The sequence below is a fragment of the Manis javanica genome, chromosome 8, assembly GCF_040802235.1.
Source record: "Manis javanica isolate MJ-LG chromosome 8, MJ_LKY, whole genome shotgun sequence".
In the NCBI taxonomy this organism is placed as follows: domain Eukaryota; kingdom Metazoa; phylum Chordata; class Mammalia; order Pholidota; family Manidae; genus Manis; species Manis javanica.
In genome coordinates this window covers 112,964,996-112,987,118 of record NC_133163.1, presented here as the reverse complement: position 1 = coordinate 112,987,118, position 22,123 = coordinate 112,964,996, and the positions used below count along the sequence as shown (strand labels likewise).

General features: G+C 47.0%; 1 protein-coding gene across 2 annotated transcripts in view; it reads left to right on the top strand.

Annotated features, from left to right (window-relative positions):
• DAPK2 (death associated protein kinase 2) overlaps window positions 1-22,123 on the top strand; it is a 113,016-nt gene that overhangs the window by 41,630 nt on the left and 49,263 nt on the right. The window lies entirely within an intron of this gene.

Below are 22,123 nucleotides of genomic sequence, written 5' to 3'. Positions count from 1 at the left end.
GCTGTGCTGGTTGGGCTGATCATTCAAGGGTTTATTGTCTCTCTCCTTCTTTTTTTACTGTTAAAACAGCAAAGGAAATTTGAAAAGGAAAGGCTTCCACTCAACTATTCATCATCCTAGCACGTTTTTGCATCTGTTTCCTCGACGATTTTTTGGTCACATGAGCATAGTTAAAACAAAAAGTAATCGAACTGTACATACCATTTGTGCATGTTGCCTTAACATTATATTATAACAAACACATGATGCTCCTGTTTGTCATGTTAATGCTTGTGCAATCTTCCATTTCATCCCCAACAACTAATGGCCACCGCAGTTCCTTAGTGGAGGATGTTTAGCTTGTTTCCAGGGTTTCCTTGTCTATGGAGCTGCGTTCTTTCTTTTGGGGTCTCTCCATAAGCTACACTCCCAGAGAACACTGTACTTGGACTCAGCTCATCTGATGTTAGGTTCCAGGTCTGTGGCTAGTTAGCTACGTGACCTTAACTCCCTGAGCCCCAGCTTCCTGTTCCATAAAATCTGTAATAATACTGACTCCGCAGGGTGTTGAGATTACGTGTAGAAGAACTGGTCCTGGAATAGCCTACTTATTTAGGCACAGTTGACATCAACTAGTAAAAGCATGTGAGTGAATATTTTTATGGTTCTTCTTTATCTATTTAAGTAGAGAAATAATTTACATATCATACAATTCACTCATTTACAGTGTGCAATTTAGTGCCTTTTAGTATAGTTTGAAATGAATAACAGCAATCAATTTTAGAGCATTTTATCACCCCAGAAAACAAGCCCCATATCCATTCTTAGTCACTCCCCATTTCCCCCAATCCCTGTAGCCCTAGGCAGCCACTAATCTACTTTTGTCTCTCTAGATTTGCCTAGTCTGATCATTTTATATAAATGGAATCATACTACACATGGTGTCTTATGACTGGCTTCTTTCACTTAGCATCATGTTTTCAAGGTTCATCCGTGTTGTAGTATATTTTTGCAGAACTTCATTCCTTTTAGTTGTTAAAGTATAACACATTTTATTTATCCATATGTCAGTTGATGGACATTTGGGATGTGTGGTTCTTGACAGGTAGTGGTATGACATCTATCAAACACCGTTGTGTGCCCCAAGCTGTTTGATGTGCAAAACGTAGGACTCTTGGTCCCTTTTGCAGCATAACAGTCAAACTGCAGGAATGAGGTGAGGAGAACTGTCAGAGAGATGTCCCGGGCAGCTGTGAGGAATCCCAGTACAGAGTAAGCACACGCCCTCTAAGCGGAGACCTCTGCCTTCCATACCAGCGCTAAATTTCTCTGCGCTGGGAGAGCAGAAGAGGGACTTCAGGAGTCAGAGAAGGCTCCCTGGAGGAGAGGGACTTCCAACTGGCCCTTCAAGCATGTAAATGTCTAGCTAGAGCTGGGAGGTGGACATCATGGGTAGGTGTGAGCAGTGGACAGGTTGTCATGACAGGAGAGTGGAGGGAAAACTTGGGGGCACTGGAAACAGAAGGGGCCACATCCCAAGCAGAGGAGATCAATAGCTACCTTCCCATCATTTGGGGAGTATGTGAGAAAGGGTTGTGGTGATGAGCATGATTAAGTGAGAATGGGCCGACCACTGTCTTCTAGCTTTTTCCCTTCTCTGCACTGGTGGGTGTTTTTCTGAACAAGGGTTGAGCCTCCCTGCATTTTCAGTGGCTTCCTGGAGCTGGGCTCCCTGTGGGCAGGAGGGAAGAATGGTCTCCACTTCCTTCTTGGCTACCGGTGAGATTGATGTAATCTGGACTTGGCCTTCTCCTCTCCAGCTGCCAGGCCTTCCCCGTGGAGGTGCCAGGTCTGAGCCTCTGACATAGGAGGCAGGGTGGAGAGGAAAGAGGACAGGCTGCTGTCCCGAGGTCTGTCTGGTCCTGGGTTGGTCACCACCAGGGAGAATGGGAACTTGGGCCAGTCCATTCCCTTTTCGGGGCCTCAGCTTCCCCATCTGAAAAGTGATGTCATAGATGTTCCCTTTATTTCTATGGTTCTCTGAGGTTTGCCAAGTTTTATTGAGGACTGGGGGAATCTCAGACAACTTCCCTTGGCTGGCTTCATCCTGCTTTGGGCAGATTATGGCTTCTCCTGAGGGTCCTGATAGAGGTGCTGGGATTGCTCACCCTCAGCTGGGGGATGGGGTAGGGGGTGCCAGGGGCTGACATATATTATATAGAGCAGGGCATAATATGAAGAGGGAAGTTGTTTTGGTGTCTCCTGATCCTCGACCAGACAGCCTGTAGCATCTGAGGGTAAGGGCTGATCCTCTGACTCTGGCCTGTTTTTGGTAAACTGACAAAAATGACATGTGTCAGATTCAGGTGGGTACAGATGTTGGTGGTGGGTGATGCATGGCAGCAGAGGGGTCAGGGCTGGCCTGGTGGAGCTGGATGGACCAGTGTTGGGGACTGGCACCACTCAGTGTGGGCTGGTCCTGAAGCCCTCTTGGGAATAACGAGTGCCAGGAGGTGGCACAGGCGGAGGGGTGCTGGGCAGGCTAGTTTTGCCCATGTTGCAGAGATTTATGTGGGCTGGGTCTGGTTCTACTCCTGGATCCAGTTCTGGTGATCACTTCCCCTCCTTTGCAGGCAAGATAGTGTCTTGTTTTTCTCCCCTCCCACCTCCATCTCAGCCATCTGTCCCCAGGCGTTGGCCTCAAGGATGAGGGACTCTGGGCAGATTGGTACAAGCCTGTTCCCATCTTGGGAGAGCACATGGCTTCCCTCCCACCCTCTCATTGTTTCAGGCATCCCTTTCTATAAGTTTTCCAACACCTGCACATCTTTCCTGAACTAAGGTTGTGCACATCTTTCCTGAACTGCTCTTGTTGCCAAAATCTATGGTGGCTGTATTTACCAACCCCCTGATCAAAACACATGGCATCACACACATAGCCTGAGAGTGGAACAAGGTATTTGAATTGCTGCTATTTGGGAAAATCTAGGCAGGATGATTTGTCAGGAGCAGACTGAATACCCCTCCTGCTGAGGGTCCCCTGGCTTCCCCATAACCACAGGCAGGAAAGATCCCTCAGGCGTGAGTATTGGACTCCCTCAGAAGACGTGTCTGGGTCTTGTTAAAGGCAAGACCTGTACTCTAAAGTGCAGGCCTTAGGCAAAAGCAGGACAGCAGGTAGACCAGCCAAGCCCTTTGGGCTCCGTTTCCCTGCCTGGGCAGTGGGGCTGTCTGCTAGTCTTTTCCTTACCCACTTCAGCAGTAGGAGGATTACATATGAGAGTGTTTGGAAAGCTCATGAAAACCCTCACTTAAAAGGAGCTATGGGGGTAAAAGGAATTAATGTTTCAAAGGAAAGAAAGAGAAGTCGTCACTGATGTTGGTTCTGAAGCCAAGAATGTGAGGTCAAAGAACAACTGGAGGCTGCTGAAAGGGAAGGTGCAGCTCTCAGTTACAGGATCATTGCTCCGCGGCCATGGCCGAGGAGGAAGGCAGTGCAGCCCATTTGTGTGAGCCTGTGAGAAAGAGCCTGTGAGCTCCACAGCCTGTGCCAGGCCTTGGGGTCCCCATGTGATGTGTGGTGATGAAAGCCAGCCAAGCCATCCAGAGAGTTCACTGAGGCCTAGCAGAGACCCCCACTCCACTTCATGCAAATGGGGCAATAACACCTTTGAAAGTCTGTATCCCACTAAGGAGCACAAAAATCTCAGAACACTCGAGGTCTGAACGGAGCTCTCCTACTCAGGTGAAGGTAGCAGCATGAGGCGAGTCATGGCTGCTGCTGCTGATTTTTTAAAAAAGGAACCCTCCCTGTTGAATTAATGGATCTAAACATTGATCATCATCTCTGCTGATATTACAGAGAGAGACAGCCATGTATGTCTCTACCTCCTGATGGAAGCACACAGCACCCTTTACAGTTTTGCCAGGAATGCAAACCCAAATCTGACCAAGACTGTAGACCCAATTACCAATTGATAGGAAATACAAGGGACAGAGTAACATTTAAACAACATGATGTGGGCACAAGCAGCAAAATCAGAACTGGAAAACTGCAGGTCAAAAGATCTAATATTTTCAGCAAACGATTTGCAAGAAAAAGAGAAAGAGGGAGAGGGAGAGAAAGAGAGGTAGGGAGAAGAGACAGAAACCTACAGATTAAAAGAGACTTAAGAGACATTATCAATCAATTGCAACACATGGACCTTATGTGGATCTGATTTGGTGAAACAAACTATAAAAAAAACCCTTATGACACAGTAGGGGAGATATTAGCACCAACAGGATATTAATGGTTTTTAAAGAATTATTGTTATTTTTGAAAGTGAGATGTATATGGTACTATTAGTTTTTTAAAGAGACCTTATCTTTTAGATGTACATACTGAAATGTTTACAGATGAAATAATATGAGATCTGGGATTTGCTTCAAAATAATCCAATGGCAGGGGAGTAGGTAAGAAGGAGTGCAGATGAAATAAGATGGTTATGAGATGATCATTGTTGAAGTGAGAAAAATTAGTTTTTAATGAAATTTGACAAAAACTTTTATGGAACTGCTTAACCCCAACTTGATTCAAAAACCTTATTCAGAGGACATGCCTCTCAGTCTTGGTGTCACAGATGTTACCGAAATATTTGCAAACCAAATGTGCTTCAGTACAATTGAACATAAAATAGAATAGGACTGTCTTCTGGGTTGGCACCATGTAGTAGTAATAATGATAGTAATTATTATAGATTCTCATCAATAGAGAATCGACTGTATGTTGGATGCTGTTCCAAGCCCTTTACATTAATTCAGTTTATCGCCACAACAATTCTGTAAGGTTGACACTATTATTTTGGAATATTTTAGATTTACAGAAAAGTTGCAAAGGTAGTGCAGAGAGTTCCTATGTACCCCCCACCCCATTCCCTGTAATGTGAATAACATCTTACTATCCACACCACATTTTTCAAAACTTAGAAACCAGCATTAGTACGTTACTATTAAGTAAACTCCAGACTTTACATGTATTTCACAAGTTTTACAGTAATGTCCTTTTTTTTCCATTCCAGGGTCCCATCTGAAAAACCACATTGCATTTAGCTGTCGCCTTAGTCTCCTCTGGTCTGTGACTGTTTCTCAGCTTTTCTGTGTTTTTCATGCTCTTGACGTGTTTGAGGAGTACTGGCCAGGTATTTGTAGAATATCCCTCATTTGGGGTCTGTCTGATGTTTTTCTCATGAGGTTATGGATTCAGGGGAAGGGCAAAGGTGAAGTTCCCTCTCATCTCCTGAGAGTAGGGGGCACCTGATATCAACATGACTTACCACTGGTGACGTTAACCTTGTGCGCACGGGTAAGGTGGTGCTGGCCTCATTTCTGCACTGGAAAGTTCGTTTTCCCTTTCCTATTAGAAGTGAGTCAGGAATTTAGCCCCCATTCAAGTGGGAAGGAATGATGCTCTGCCTCTGGGAGGATGGAGTATCTCCATACACTGTCTGGGGTTCTTCTGAAAGCAAGATTTAATAACTTCATTTTAAAGATGAGGAAAGTGAGGCCCAGTGGCACACGAACTTACCCGAGGGATGAGTTCTCTGTGGACAGCTGCAGGGTGTGCCTGCTTAACTTTGTGAATACCCCAACTCTACACTTGGCCAACTTCCCATGTAGTCCAGTCACCTGCCTTGGCTACAAGACTCACTTTGGTTCCCAGTCTACCCTGACATTCTTCACTAGCTCCCAGCATGAATTACGGAGTCCCTTAGCCTGGAGATGGAAGGGAATGTGGATTGCACCTGACCCAGTGATTTGTCAAGCTGTGTTCCTTAGGACCTGGGGTCCCCCCAGGGCCATCACAGAAGAAGGAGGAAAGAGGGAAGAAGGAGGAAAGAGGAAGGGGAAAGGGGACTTGAGCATGTGGCTCCCCTGCCCTGGTTTCATCTGTTTTACATGTTGGGCTTTTCTAGTTAGAAGTTTGAAGACTGTGGATCTTCTCTAGTCATCTCATTTAAAATGAGGAAACTAAGGCCCAGAGAAGATGACTTACTTTGATCACTCAGAGAGTTCAATTCTAACTGGTTGTCAAACTCCATCAGGGATCAGTGAAGAATCAGGGGGATCCTCGTGTTGCTGGACACATTGCCTGCCCTGTAAGGACCTTATTTTGCAACCTGCAAAGTGTGCCTAGGTCTCTGCCAGAGCTGTGGCGCTGGCTACGATAGAGCACTGCTGCTGAACCTTCCCGGGAATGAAGATTAATTTCACACCCTTGAAGGTGTTGGTGTTCTGGTTTTAACTCACTCAGTCACTGAAGAGGGACAGAATCTGGATATGTGGCTGGAGGAAGCCGATAAGAGCCCTCAGGGTTTGTATCTACCCCAAAGCGGGAGGGCCTTTCCTCTCTCCTGAGGACACTTCCTCCTCACTTCACCTCACTGCGTCCAGCCCAGCCCTCCTTTGCCTCCAAACCTAGGTCCATGCCTACTAATTCCTGCTTTGGGTGAGCTAATAAAGGACTTGGCCATAACCTTACCCGGCCCTCTCCCCACCCCAAGCAAAACACCCCCCCAACACACACACATACACACATACACAAAACCTCCCTTGGCTGCTAATTTCATTAACTAGTGATTCTCTGTTTAAAAGCCCCAGAACTGTAAGGAATGACACTTCAGAGAAGACACGTGGGAGCAAAGGCCCCCTGAACTCTTACCAAACAGCTGTCTACTGTATCTGTGTGTAGAACCGATGCAGCGCATACACACCATTCTGTGTATTTGTGTGGCCTTTGCAGTTTATGGAGTGTGTTCACTTTCGGTGGTACATTTGTGTACCACAGCAGCCGCACATGGGCAGGGATTACATCATTTTACCGAAGAGGAAATTGAGAATCAGAGAGTTTATGACTTATCCCAAGCATGACAGCTGTGTTGAGGTCATCTGACTCCTGGGGTCACACACACCCAGCAGTAGATGAGTGACTCCAGGGACCAAGATGGGGGCCCTGCCTGTGCAGGCCTGTCCTGAGAGTGTACAATCACCTGTAATGCTCAGGGCTCAGCTGGTGACCATTCTTTGGATGATACAAATAATAAGGAGAAACTCAGGTTGATTTTTCTCTCATGGCAAAGTTCCCAGCAAACTCTGCTGATGCTGACCCCGCTTGGCTTTCAGAGTGAACGGGATCCTGACTCATCGCCTCTCCCCAGGCTGCTGAACTGTTTCCCACCAGTTTCCCAGCCTCTTTGGATGAGGCAATCAAGGTTGAGAGTAAGGATCTAGAGCAAGTCCCTCTGTGTTCAAATTCTGGCTTTACCTCTTCCCAGCTGTGTGGCTAGAAGATTATTTCCCCTCTTTGGGCTCCAGTAGCCTCATCTGTAAACAGGACAATAATGATACCTGCCTTATAGGGTTGTTAAGAGGACTGAATGAGTTAATTTTAGACTGGTGCATAGAGTATAGAAAGGGATAAATGTTAGCTGTTATTTTAGGAAATGGGGGAAAATGTTTGTAAATAGAGCAAGATACAGATATGAAATAATAGTGACTGGTTGAGGTTCTTTTAAATAAATTGGAGCATCTCCCAAGGTTGCTGTCAATTCTGAAAATAGTTCTGAAGCTTTTCCTTAGAACTGCCTTCTCTGCCAGACTGCAAACCATCTGAGGCAATCACACACCTTATGGTCTCACCCTGTGAAACTTCAGTTAATTATAATCCAACAGTAAGTGAAATTGTGTGTATGTGTACCTTTGAAACAGGCAGATTAGAAGACAATAAGATGCTATCAGGAATGTGATTTATATTCTAGGAGTACAGCCCCAATTTTTCATACCTCTAGCTCAGTTTACAGGTCTCTCCAATTAGATGAAAAGACATGTTCTGATAAATCTGCCAGTTGGTGATCTAGCAAATAATTCATTCATTCACAAATAGTTATTGATAATTATGTGAAAATTACAGTGACAGATGCTATGGGAGACACAGTGATAAACAGGAGAACTTTAAGACCTTGCAATGTCTGCTAATCTTCAAAAACATATTTGATCAAAGCAGATACACAAGGATATTGTTTACCACTAGGGCAGGTAAGGCTGATTCAACAAGAAGCCCAAATAAAAAAGGAATTTCTGATCAACTCTGTTATTAAACATTTAAAGCATTAGCTCATCCTTTCCTCCAAAGACTACATATGGTTAATCCATGTTGAGCTGTGACATTTCCACCAGATATGGATCCCAGGTGCCATGCTGGAGGCTATTTGTGCCACCCTCTCCAAGGCCCCTTTGTCTGGCTCCTTCTATGTGCAGGAGTCAGTAATCCCTGTCTCTAAAGGCCTCCTAGGGATTTAGTGAGCACAAAATAAGAGAACTCACGTGCAACCACTTTGTAAATCATAATGCTGCTTTTTCACAGTTACTTATTATTATCCGCTGGAGTCATTCAACAGACATTCATTCATTTGTGCTTGCTCATTATACTGCCTTTTCAAGGGTATGAAAACAGTACCCTAGGCCCAGGTTTCCAGCAAGAAGGTCCAGAACCAAAGAGAATTTGGAGTGAATTTTTAGGGACCCAGGATTCCATTAAGTATTGGATTGAGGGGTTGCTATAAAATTTTTAAAACTTTGCTATGTCCCTGATTCACCCAGAGTCATGTTACCATTCAGATTCTGATTCGGTGCTGGGGTGGCATCTGAGGTTCTACTTTTTGAACAACTCCCAGGTGAAGTGAGTGTTGCTGGTCCAAGGACCGCACTCTGAGGAGCCATGTTCTCAGGGTAAAGTGTCCAGGGGTGACGAGAGGACAGGAAGTTCAGCCCAGGCCCCGGGAGGGACATTTCCAGGAAGGCTGTGCTGGGGACCCTGATCACAACTCAATGCCCCCACTTCCTTCCCATCTCCATCCGAGAGAGGCATTTTATCTTCCAGAGCTGTGTATTTGCTCTGATTCTTGGAGGGAGAAAAATGTGCATTGTGAGTGCTTGAGGAAGGAAGAAGAAGGAAGGAAATTGCACCATCCTGTATGGTAACCTTCTTTCTGGGTGACAGGCCGCATTTCCCCATGGCTGGGCAGTGATCTAGAGATAGCAGAATGAGCCAGTTCCTGCCTTCAGCATCTGATGGGGCAGCACAGCAGAATCCAGAGCAGACCAGAACTTTCTTTTTCGCCACTAGCGGAAGTGGTTCAAGTGTTGACTTAAGTATTTGAAGAAGGGAAGGACTGGGGAGTACACCATCAGGGTGCTCCCATCTGCTTGATTCTCCATTCCTCTGACACCTTTTGTCACCCAGCTTGCCAACTCCGAGTGCCCTCGTGCTGACCTCTTGCACCCTGCAGACCTGCATTAGGACCTGCCTTGTTCTGCCTTTTCTGCAGGCACCTTCCTTCTCCCCACCCCTGACATTATCCTTCTGCTTCTCTTATATTAAGATTTCCTTTTTTCCCCCAGCATAGCTCAATTCTGCCAGTTGGTAGGAAAATAATCTAATTCAACTGAATCGTATGAAGGTCTACATGACTGCTAATTCAGCTGGTAGTTACTTGTGTTTTTAGGAGCTGTGGCACACACAGATTCCTGCCTCTCTCTCTCCCTCTCGTCAGAGCCTACACTTTAGGGAAACACGAGGCTCTGTAGAGCTCTCTTTTGCTGTAGATGGTGGTACCTCAGGAGTCTGGGTATGGGAGTTGCTGTGGGAACAGAATCCAGGTATACCTAGTACAGGTGTGTCTGTTCAGAGAGGAAGGTTCCCCAGTAAAAGCAGGAGGCTTGCTGTAAAGGGACGCTGCTGTAGATGCGTGGTTTTCTCATTGAGTCTGATGGTGCTGACTGAGAGGCTGTGTGTGTGTGTGTAGTAATCAAGTAAGTGTTCTGCATTGTTCCCCTTTCAACCAAAGCATCTTAGCTTTTATCTATTTTGTGTATTAAGCTCCTATGTAAGATTTATTTCAAAGATTATACTTAAATATCAGAAGGCTTAAAAGGCTTGCCTCTGGTGAGCAGAGCTGGGACAGGAGCAGAATGGGGTGGGGTTTTGATTCTGCCATAAGGCCTTCTGGGAAATTTCATCTTTATTTAGCCATGTTCATGTGTCTATTACTTTGCTAAACACTTTAAACATAAATAATAAAAGGGAAGAGAGCTCTGCTACTAGAAAAAGTTTGGCATTCCTTGCTGGAGGAGAAAGGCAGGCTGTTCTGCCGTGGACTGCTGTGTGACCTTGGGCAAGCTTGGAGTGTTTCCTTAACTGCAAAACGGGCCCTTCCTCTCCCCTGTGGTTTGATCCTGCAATTCCAGAAGAAGCAGCTGTTGGCAGCTGCGGGGGCAGGACTGCCTGGAAAGCCTTGGGTCTGACACCTAGTCTGTGGATCATCCTGACCCCCAGTCCCAGCTTGGTCAGATAATCCCTGGACTGGCAGGGAAGGGGACTTTTGGACAAATGACTTTACATCTTACTCACCTCTGGGATCCATGGGAAAATTCCCTACAGAACAGAGAGTGACTGGGCAGGTTTCCAGCAGAGTGTATGTGCAGTGTTCCTGACCTGAGTTTGCGTCAGAGTGCCTGCTGTGACACCCCTGTCTGAGCTTAGGTGTCCTGGGAACAAAGAAACGTTCCATAAAACAGCTCTGCCTTCAAAGAACATGGGAGAGAAGGCACACGGAGTGTTTAGTTTGGAAACGAGATGTGCGAGGGTGCCTTCTTCAAACACGTGGTGGTTCTTACGTGAATGAGGAACTGCATTTGTTCATCTTTGCATTCCCCGTGCTGACACTCAGGACCCATTTGTTCAACTCATACTTACTGAGCACCTACAGATGCCAAACGCACAACAGTGGGCAAGACAGGGTCTGTCCCTGCCTTTCAGGAGTTTATAGCCTTGGGAATTGGAGGAAAAGATAGGGATAGGATCCAGGCAAATGGTATAGTCCAGGGCACTGTGATGGGTGCTGAGCACCATTTGTTACGGTCATGGCAATCTCAGCCACTCCTGCCTGGGCTTCCTGGAAATTTCCCTGGGTCTGCTTTGGAAGCGGGCCCACCCAGCAGAGCTCCAGGGACCCAGGCAGAGAGCTCTGTTTATCTGGGGACACTTCTCTGTGTGTAAATGAGCCTTTCTAGCCAGACCCAGCATCTGTCAGGAGATCCTACAGAGTCCCTGACCAGGAGGAAATGGTGCCAGGGCAGGAGGCCCAAGGGAGACCGTCCATCTCCTGGCTGTCCTGGGCCCTGACATGTTGAGACACAGCCTGGCTTCTCTCTTTGCTCTGAAGGGAAAGCTGGGACCTGCCAGCTCTCTAGATAAGACAAGAATGTGCCTGTCTGGCCAGTCTGGGGCCCATGTTGGGGCCAGTGACTGCATTATTGATCTGTTTCTCTGAGGGTGGAGGTGATTTCTGGAATACTGAAGGGCAGGAAAGGACAGCCTACAACCATGGATGAAAACGTCTGCTCCAGACCATAACATTTGCTGTTGGATTTATTCATCTTTCATCTTTCAGAAACCATTCAGTGAGCAACAAGCTATGCCAAGCTCTGTGCTGTGTTCCCATGCTTATCTAATTAAAACTTCTCAACAGTCCTGCAAGTTAAGTGTATTATTTTCATTTTACAGGTGAGGAAACTGAAAACCCAGAAAGCTCAAACTAAAATCAATTTACCACGTGCCAGATGCTATTCTAGGCACTTACACCTATCAAGGCACTGAGTCCTCATCATGACCTATGAGGTGATGTCATCCCTATCTTACTGATGAAGAAACGGAGACAGAAAAGTTAAGAAACTCACCCAAGTTTCCAGAGCCAGCTAGTAATGGAACTGGCCTGGGGTTTTCCTGGGGTACTTCCCAGGTCTGAGTCCCCTGTTCCCTCAGAGCACTGCTGGTTAACCTCTGCCCCCCTGTGACTCCAAAGTGGGGCCTGTGCATGAGGACAAGGCTGCCCTGAGGCAGCTTGTGAGGGAAGCTGGCTGGTGGGTTTCTAGAGGGAAGAGGCCATGGGCTGGGGTCTAATCTAGATTGCACTTTGGGTAGATAGAGGAAAAATAAACATGTTGGAAGTGAAACATACCTTTCCTGTGTTCTGAAATTAGGCTTGAAGGAAACTTATCAGGCAGTGCCAAATCCTATAAAAGACTCAGAGGGCATTAGAGGAACTGGGAAGGAGTGGCAGCCCCGAGGGCACCTGGTAGCTGCTAATTGGGGGTGGTGATGACAGAGGAGGTGGCAGAGCCGCAACTCTGAGCCGCTTGCCCAACAGAGGGCCTGGCTTCTGCTGGGGAGACAGGGCCAGGCAGGGGAAGAGCTTGGAGGGAAGTCTGATTCTAAGAGGACTTGGACCTGTTTCCTCCACCCCCACCTCACCCTCCAGGCCTGTGGGCATAGGGAGGCTGGGTGTGGATCTAGAATCAAATACCTTTGAGGGTGAGGATGAAGGAATGGGCCACCTGTGAACATGGGGGCAGCAGGGGGGTGGGGCTATCACCATTTTATTCCTGTGAGAAATGCCTTCTGCTTGGCAGTCAATCAACTTGCCACTGGAATCGACAGTAAATGGTTGTTTGGGTGGTTTTGCCTGGGACGATACTTTTAACAGTTTGCGGCTTCCTTCGGCTGCCTGTGAAATGGACCAAGTACTGTCTTTGCAGTTGCCCTGCAGCTCACTGTCTTTCTCTGGGGCAGTGATGGCAACCCAGGACCGCTCTTAGTTCCTCCTGCTCACGTACGTTAAGGATTTGAAGCAACATACAAGAGGCACATAGACAGAATTTGAAAATAAAGGTGGAAGATCCAAAACCACAGGCCTCCAAAAATTATGATTTATCAACTCTGTGGTGAGGCCTTGGCATCTGCATTTTCAACAAGCTCCCCAGATGATTCTGATACATCCCCAAGTCTGAGAACCAGTGGTGTGTGAAGGAGGAAGGAAATAGACCCAAGAGCTAGGCCATTGCAGTTGTTGTCATTGACGGGGAAAATGAGATAATGGCATGTTCATTAACTGAAATGAGGAAGGCTACCCATTTTCCAGGGTAGGCAGGCATCTTCATGGAACTAAGTCCCGTAAGAAAGCCATTTTGTGCATCCTGTTACAAAGGACACTAAACAACATAATGGATAGTTTGGGAGCAAGGGAGTTACTTTGCATCTCTAAAGGGGTCTTTTGTGCTGGTCACCCCGGAGTTGCAGCCTACTCTTGAGGCACCAGGCCCACTCTGCAGCTGGACCTGCTCACCCGTGGCTGCCATTCCGTCCTGCAATCAGCCAGGAGGGCCACTGTCAGGAGGAAAAGTGAAGTGACTTTGAAGGAAGGACTAGGTGTCAGGAATGAGGTTTCTCCGGGCCTGTGCACACCAAGACACAAGGCACCTCCCTTCAGAGTGGCCCTAAGGCACAGCAGTTGGGTGTTTGAAGCGACAGGCAGGAGGAGAGAGAGGTCAAGGGGAGAAACTGGCAGATACCGCCTGATGCTGAGAAGACGTCAGGCTCCTTTCTAGACAATACGATCAGGGAAAGTATTTGCAACGTACATGACAGGTGGTTAATATCACAGATGTGTAAAGGGCTCTTATAAACAATAAGAAAAAGGCAAGCACTCCAATAGAAAAATTAGCAAAGCATATATGAATAGGCAGTTCAAATTACCAATAAACACAGGAAAAGATGTTCATTCTTACTAATATTCAACTATAAATTAATTAACTTAATTCAAGTTAAAACAACAATGAGATATCATCTTTCAAGTATGAAAATGGTAAAGCAGCGAAAAAATAATGAGCCAGTGTTTGGTGAGATGTGCCCAGGGTGGAGAAGGGGCAACAATATTTTTGGCTGTTAGTACTAATGGGACAATATTTCTGGAGGATAATTTGTCAAGCATGGAAACCTTAAAAATGTACATAACCTTTGACTAAGGATTGTATTTCTTGGAAGTTATCTTAGGGAAAGATAATTGCAGATGTATGTAAAGATTTATACATGAGGATATACAATAGTGTTATTGATTTTATTAAAAATTGGAAGCAATGTAAATGTCCAAAATTAAGAATTTGCTTTAATAATCATCTGTTTTTGTATGATGGGACATGATGCAGCCATTTAAAATCAGGTAGTAAAAGAATGTTTAATTACCTGGGAAAATGTTAAGTGTCTATAGTATTAAATGGGGCATAAAAGAAAAACAGGTTCCAAAATAGTGCATATGTTATCATCCCAGTTACATTTTAAAAAATGAACAAACAAATAAAAAAGGCTATAGTATGCATGGAAAGAAATTCAAGTGAGCAGACATCAAAATGCTAACAAATGGTTATCTCAGTAAGGTGGGATTAAGGACAATTTTTAACTTCCTTTTGTGCTTTTGTGTGTTTTGTTTTCTTTTTAAAAATAACAAACATGCTCCTTTTGCACCTAAAAAAAATCAAGAACATGTTCTTTTTTTATGATTAGGACACAGATGCGCTGCTGGCTCTGCTGGGGGCCGCTTAGAATGAGATCTTTCTTAAAGGAGTCTGCCAGTGAAGTGCTCCCGCCGCACTGAGGGCTGGTGGGTGACACCTGTCACCACTCTTCCTGCCTCAATTAGACCTTCATTTCTATAAACATGGGCTGACTCCCTGCTTTGTGCTCAGGCTGAGCGGCACTGTGAGAGTTACAAAGAGGACTAGGACAGTTCTTACCCTCGAGACTCTTTTGAGTGGATTGGAGGTTAAGGGCTAAGGTGAATGCCCAGGTCATTCGTTATATAAATACCTTTGGTGTTTGGAATGTTCAGCATTTTGCTGGATGTGAAGATGGTACATCTTGCTGAGAGTACCTGACATCTGCTTTCCTTGCCCCAAACCCTGATCCTCCCCCTTTGGAAATTTAGTTGGTTAACATGTGACTGATAAATCTTGGCAGCCTGAGCCCATGGCTGAACCCAGCGGGAAACCCAGAAATCACCTTGTATATCTCATCCTGACAGATACACGGGCCATACTGACCTGCATCAGAGAATCCTAAGGGGGTGAGCTGGGAAGGGGGTGGGTACCTGAAAGACATTCAGTCCAACCCTTCATTTTTCAGAGGAGAAAACTTAGACCCTAAGAGGGAAGGGGACTTGGAAGTTGGTGTAGAGCCGGAACTCTTAACCCTGCCCTCTGCCCACAGCAGGTGGTGTTCCCATTCACAGCCCTGAGTGTTTGCAAGAGGTGACCTAGGGGACTGTCAAGTAATGATGAGGAAGCAAACTTGGAGTATTCACAGAAATTCTGAGAAACAGAGCACCCACCGTAGATGGTTAAGAGTTGAATTAATCAATGAAGAAGTTACAAGAATCCCTGGGACATTTGAAGGTCCGGGTGTACAGAGGAGAACTGAGTAATGGGTGATGATTTGTACACACACCCACATTCACATACACAGACACACATAGTCCTCTGCAGAGCTGCCTGTGAGGTGTGAATTTTAGGAAGGTAGAAAGACCTTTTTGTCTCCTAGTAGTTTTTCCACCTGCCTGATATAGGCCTAAACTTGCCACCAAAAGCCCCTCTTGGTCAGGGATCCTGTTAAAATGTGAATGTGTTGCTTTGGAATGAGGTTAGGTTAACCTTCCGGAATCCTTTACTACTTTATGTGAACTGTGGAATGGATCCCAGGGGGATGTGGGCCAAGGGGAGGTGCCAAGCTCACAGGAGACAGACTGGGTACAGAACCCTTCCTAGAGGGTTGGGTCTGGCAAGTTGGGAGAGAGGTATTGTAGCAGAGAAACTGTTCATGCCACCATTTTATAAGGGATGGCCCTGCACCCCCACTGCAATAGTAGAACTACAACCAGTCTAGATTTTTCTGTCTTCTCCTTGTAGTCCCTTACTTTCTCTGCTGCATGAGTCATGTTTAAGGTCTTATCTGTGATGGGCCAGCCTCCTGGGCTTTGCTCAGGCTATGAAGGCCAGTTGGCTGGTGTTTCTAGGTCAGCTAGCTGACCTGTTCTGTTAAAGTTCTTTCATTAATTAAACATACAGCTGATTGTCAGGAGCTGGGCAGTGAGAAGGCACCCATCACTGGCTGCTGACCACTTGTTCTCCCGTCCCTCCACCCCCATAAAGAGGAGGGGAAAGGGCAAGTTCAGCTTCCTGGTGTATTTCCTCGAGCAAGTGGCCGCTTGATGGGGAGGAAGTGAGGTAGAGAGGTGGTGACTTGGGGCCTCCACAGAATAAAGCTTTTCCAACTGTGGTGAGCTGTCTCCTCTGAATCTGCCTTTTTCTGCCAGGCCAGGTTCAAATCCCGCCTGTTCCATAAGGCTTCCCCTGGCTCCCTGAGGCCAGTACTTGCTCAACTGCTGTAGCATTAACTCTTTGCTCACTCACTTGACACTGAAGCAGATATTTCTTACCCATCCATGATTTCTTTTTCCATTAGTGTTTGGTCTCCCCAGTGGACTGTAAGCCCTTCAAGTTGTGGGGTGTGTCCTATTTATAGCACATAGGGCACTGATTGATAAATGAGGGAGGGAGGAATAAATTAGTGGGTGGATTGGTAAATGGACAGTTAGGTGGATGGGTGGGTGGGTGGTTGAGGAGGAGATGGGCAGGTGAATGGATGGTAGCCTCCAAGCCCAACACCACCACAGTAGCCTGCACCATGTCAGCGTCTAGAATCTAGACTTGAAACTAAGGGAAATACCAGAGGACACTGAGCTGCATTTTCAATTATATACAGCTGTACATAGACACTTCTCCATTTAGCAAGTCCAACTTAAATTGAGTGTAATTTGTTTCAGGCCTTGGACTTCTGAGCTCATGTTCATTTGACAGCAGCAGAAAGTGCTTGTACTAAAAAACAGATTCCAAAAAGGAATCATACCTCCGCCCAACTTGGCTCTGCTCAACAATTCCTTCCTTTTTGTGCCTTAGGAGTTTTTTCTGACCAAAACAGAGAAATGTCAGAGGAAGGAAGTTAGTCTGCAAGGGCAGGACTTCCCTGAGCCAACTTGTAAGCGCAGCTGCTCTCGGCCGGCACAGGCAGACACCTGTGACTTGGTGGACAAGGGCCATTTGTAGGTCAGAGTTCCGCTCTGTCATATGCGGTTCCTGATGCTTGTCCTACAGAACAGTGCTGATCCTGGGCTTGGCTTGGTTGGAGTGACTTTTTGAAAGACTAGATAATAATTTTGAGAAACATCATTGTTTTCTGTTTCTCTCTCACTCTTTTTTTTATCTTTATTCATTTACAGTTTGGAACTATTTGGGGATCATCAAAGAGCACACTTGCATGCTATAGAGCATACTTTTCAAACTGTTCCCTGGAGCTCTTGGGGTTCCATGGAACCCCTTTAGGCATCATGAAGGCTCTGAATAGATGGGTTCTGAGTGCCCTGCCCCCAAAAACAAACACTGCTTTTTATCTGTTTTACATATTAGGCTTCTGTGCAAGATTTATTGGAAAGAGGGATACACACCTCAAATAAATTTAAAAACCAATGTCAGGAGACTAGGAAAGCATTAACAACATAGTCAGAGAGGAGGAATGGGTTCACTGGATAGCAGGGTTGGTTCATGAGCTGGGAGAAAACGCCATTTGAATGGCCCTGGGTACTCTTGTGTTCGCAGGTCTCGTGCTGGTGCTCTGTGTGCTCCAGTCTCCGTCTGCCCGGTGCTGGCTTGGCTGCTGCTCCTGTGTGCCTCTCACTCCTTGCTTGCCCACCTAGTTATCGATGCACCATCCACCTGGCTTTTGGTAAAATGTTTGCTCCTTGCGCTCATCTCTCTGGCCTGGGATCCTGACCTGCTTACTGGTCCAACTTCTGGTAACTATATTTCTTCACCCTGTGTTGTCTTCCTGGATATTGGGATCCTTGCCTACCCTGACCTCAACTAACTGTGTCCCGAAGTGTTTCCTGAATCCTGGTATCACCTGGGACCATCCTTGTCTGCTGCCGTGGTCCTGCTGAGCACTACCTGTTTTTAACTTGGGATCTGAGGATGGGGTTCACTCGGGCTAAATCAGGTTCAGTAATATGCTGGGATTAGAGAATGGAGAACAGAATCCAGATGCCATGATCCAGTTGGTAGAAGGAAAGAATAATTCACGTTCATGGAGAAATTATAGTTTATGCAGGGCTTTCACACCCTTGTCTCACTTCATCCTCATAACAATCTGGTGAGATTAGGACATTCTCATGTCTGTGTTACACACAAGGAAACTGAGGCTCAGAGTCACGTGATTTGCTAAAGGTAGTTGAGCTGGAAATAGGACCTGGCTCTTTTGACTGTCAATCCTGGACTAGGAGATCAGAAACAGGTTTATTGCTAAGGCAATGAAGGGAAAGATCTTGCACATGGGAATTAGGAGTGGCCTGGCTAGGGGTTGGATGTGTTGGGAAGGGGAGGGAGATAAGGGGCAGAGTCAGCCACAGAGGCCCCACGTCAAGCCTGGCCAGGAAGAGGTGTGAGGAGGGGGCTCTGCAACGCCGTCCCCAGACCGGGATCGAGGTGTGGGGCGTCTGGGACCAGGCTGGCCGGGTTCTGCAGACTATATAGATTTCAGCTGTTCCTGCTCATGCCTTTGAGATTTTTGTTAGCCGAAGGGCCCTTTCCTCCACTGTTCAGCTGCACCTGGGGTGGCCTTGACTGGAAACTTCTAAGCATTATCCCTGCCCCGGGGCTCTGGATACTTGAAGGGTAATTCCAGAGGAATCAGCTCATTGTTCTGCAGTGTGGGAGGAGGAACTGCAGTGACCCCTTGAGGGAAGCAGGAGGAGAAAGCTGCTCTCCGCCTCCTCCGCCTTGGAGCGCTTCCTGTTTGATACCCCTCTGTCACCCCGCATCTCACCCCTGGGTTCTATTCTGTGCAGCTCTGCCTCGTCTCCACCTTGATAAACTGGTGACTTTGGAAGCAAGTTGCTAAATTCATGGGCACTTTAATGGTGACTGGGAAAGGGAATGAGTTGGGCCCACTGTATTCATAGACCTTACCAGACACCATTAGCAGCCAGTCCCTGGTGGCTGCCAGAGCAAGTCTGGCTGGCTGTGGCGTACCGTGGAAGGCAGGGGTGGGTGTGCTGTGGTAGTAGTCTGCCTTGGTGCAGGCCATGAGGGGTGCAGTGTCTTTTGAGAATTAAAACCAATGACAAAATTGAATAAAAATCAGTCTGCTTTTCTATTGCGCTGGCAGTTACGAATGATACCAGTGAGAAAATGCTCCTGCTTCTGGGGTGGGCGCCTCTCCTGACTGCTTGACATACCCCTGCTACCTCATCACCTTGAGTCCCACTGGACGCTGCAACCAGTAGACATGGCTTTATGTCCTAGCCCTGCTGTCGAGGCCTGCTACCAGGCCCAACTACCAAGTCACTTAATCTCCCTAAACCTCAGTTTTCACATCTGTAAGATGGAACTAAGAATGACACCTGCACTTTAAAGGAGAGCATAAATAACAATCAGCTTATAAAGACACCAGGTGGACATAAATGTGATAATGTCCACATTGCGGGACAAAATCTATGTGGTGCAAGATTTGGGTCATGGCCAGGTTATTCTTTGGCAGTGAGGGATTTGGGGTGATGGAGCCAGCCTGTTGATGAAGCTTAGGAGTGGCTCTTGAAGGCACCAACACCATTTTCGGCACTGAGAAACTCTTCTGGGTCAGTGGTTTCCATCTGATTCCTGGGCAGTCCGCAGGAGAGCCTGTGGGGTGACCCCTGGGCCCTGCTGAGCTCTGAAATGAGGCTCATCTGTCCCAATCGCTTTGCAGCCTGCTCCATCCTCCTGGGGTGCTGAGTGAGTAAGGAGCTGAGCCTGGGAAGGGAGGTGTGTTCCTGACTTAACTGTAGGAGAGTGTGGTTGGCAGAAGTGGGGAAGGTAGTTTCTATGTCTTGCAGATTTACTGTTGCTGGCTAAAACCCTCTATGTGACTTTGCAAGTAGGCCTCAGGCACAGGGTTCCATCCGCCCACGCCCATGTCTCCCATATTTCTGCAGCGCTGGCAGGAAAGTCCTTTCTCAGGCACTATCTCCTGATTTCCCCAACCGCCCTATGAGGTGGGCAGGCCAGGTTTCCTCATCTGCACTTGACAAGGGGGAAATTTGAGGCACAGGTTGTTGAGTAGGCTGACCAGGGTCCTGGCCAGTCAGTGGTAGGGCTCTGACTAGAACCCAAGTCTCCCGACACCAGCCCAGAGATGGGAATTTGCAGAGTGAGGGGAACCCTGCATTTCCGTTCGGAGCTGTCACAGGCTGGTTGGAGTTCTGACAGGAAGCTTTCTGGGGTTAGACCTGAGGTGGCAGGTGACGAAACAGGACCCAAGGAGGCAGTTCCTTGCCCAAACCCGTGCAGCTTTGATGGCAGGTCAGAACCAGGATTTTGGCCTCCAAACTATCAGCCCTTTGCTGCACTAGACCATGGGGTGGGCATTAACTGCTGCTGTTGCAAAGGCGGGGAGGTGGGTAGAATATGTGTACTTTGCGTATGCATATCAGTGTTTCAGAATTCCCGTGATTTTTGATGTAGTGTTGGTGATGATTTCCATTAGAGATTGGATGGGTCCCTCTGCTCCCTCCCTGGATGATGCCTGGGGTCGCTCTGCTCCTACCCTAGAAGGGCCCTCACTGTCCATCTCTTGTCTCCGTAGCCTAGCTGTAATCTAGCTGGGCATTCCCCAAAGAACTGACGGAGAGGGTGATATATTAGTACTGAAAAAGATAAGGAATAATTTGAGTAACAGGGTATTGTTTCTTCCTCTGTGAAATGGAGATAATCAGAGTACTGTTGGAAGTCTGTATTTCTCAGTCCTGGCTGCACATCCATCACCCAGCAAGCCTTTAAATATCTTGATTCCAGGCTACATCCCAGACCCAGGATATCATAATCTCTGGGGATGGAACCCAGGCACCAGTAGTTTTAAAATTTCCCGGGTGTTTCTATTGTGCAGCCAGAGTTGAGAAACCCTGCTCTAAGGGTTGCAAGAGTTGGTTACTTGCTTAGAAAAAAGATATTACCGTATCTGGAGTCATCAGGGGACTTTGAAAATTACTGACTCCCTGGCCATATATTGCAGACCATTTCAACCAGTGATCTCTGTGTCTGGTGTCTCTGGCTCACCTTCCTCTGAACAACAGACTAATAATAGTCATAATAGCTACCATTTATTAGTGCTGACTGTGGGCCAACATTACAGATATGTAGTCTTCACAATTCCCTAAGTAGGGGTTGTATGGGATGCATGATTCCCATTTTATGGTCAAGGAAACTGGTGCTCAGAGCCACTTGCCCCAGGTGATAGCGTAAGTCTCCTGAGGCCGGCCTGTCTGACCTTGAAAGCTGCTCTTGCCTCCCGAAGCCTCAGGACCTGGGGGCTGGCTCGAGAGGAGCACAGTAAGGGCTCAAGGAGAAGGGAAAGCTGGCAAGTGGCCTTGGCCCTCCTTGAGGCTTCCAGGGCAGGCTGAAGGAAGGGCCCTCCCTATGAAGAGAGGGGAGGGGAGTGGCACTGCTTGGTTTCTGGTTCCATGTTAGTCACCTGCTCTCAAAAACCTCCCTTTTGGCAGGAGGAAGTCACCTGCACCCTGGGACAGACCCCAGTCACTCTCGTTGCCACAGCTGCTCTCACAAAGAAAAAACTCAATCAAGAAAAGCAAACACTCATTTGCTTTTTAAGAGTTTGAGGAATTTTTCAGGTATGCAATATAGAAAAATGCCTCTGTTCCCTCATGAGACAGATAGGAAGCTAGGTCAGGGTGATCAGAAATGTTTAGCTCTGCTTTATAAAAGCCCAGCACCTCCACCTCTTTGTGCTGTAAGCTTAAACAAGTTGCTTAAAATCCTTAAGCTTTGGTTTCCCCAGCATTCAGCTAGAAAGAGCAAGCCCTCTCTGCCCTCTGGGTGTGGATGCCAGGCCCTTTGAGGTGTCAGCGCATGGCTATTCTGGTGCTGAGAGGTACAGCTGCCTGGGACTGAAGCTTTGTCAAGTGTTTGCTGGCACCCACTAAGGGACCCAATGTCCCCGAGGCCCAAAGTACGTCCAGGGGACCAGCTGTGTTAGAGATCTTGCTGAGTGTGTTCACTCTGGCTTTGGGAGGCCTGGCTTTAGTCCACCTGTATCAGCCCCTACTGTACGGACAGCCCTTGTATGGAGCCAATATTGGGGGCATAAATAGCTGAAACTTTAGAGCTAGTGGACAAT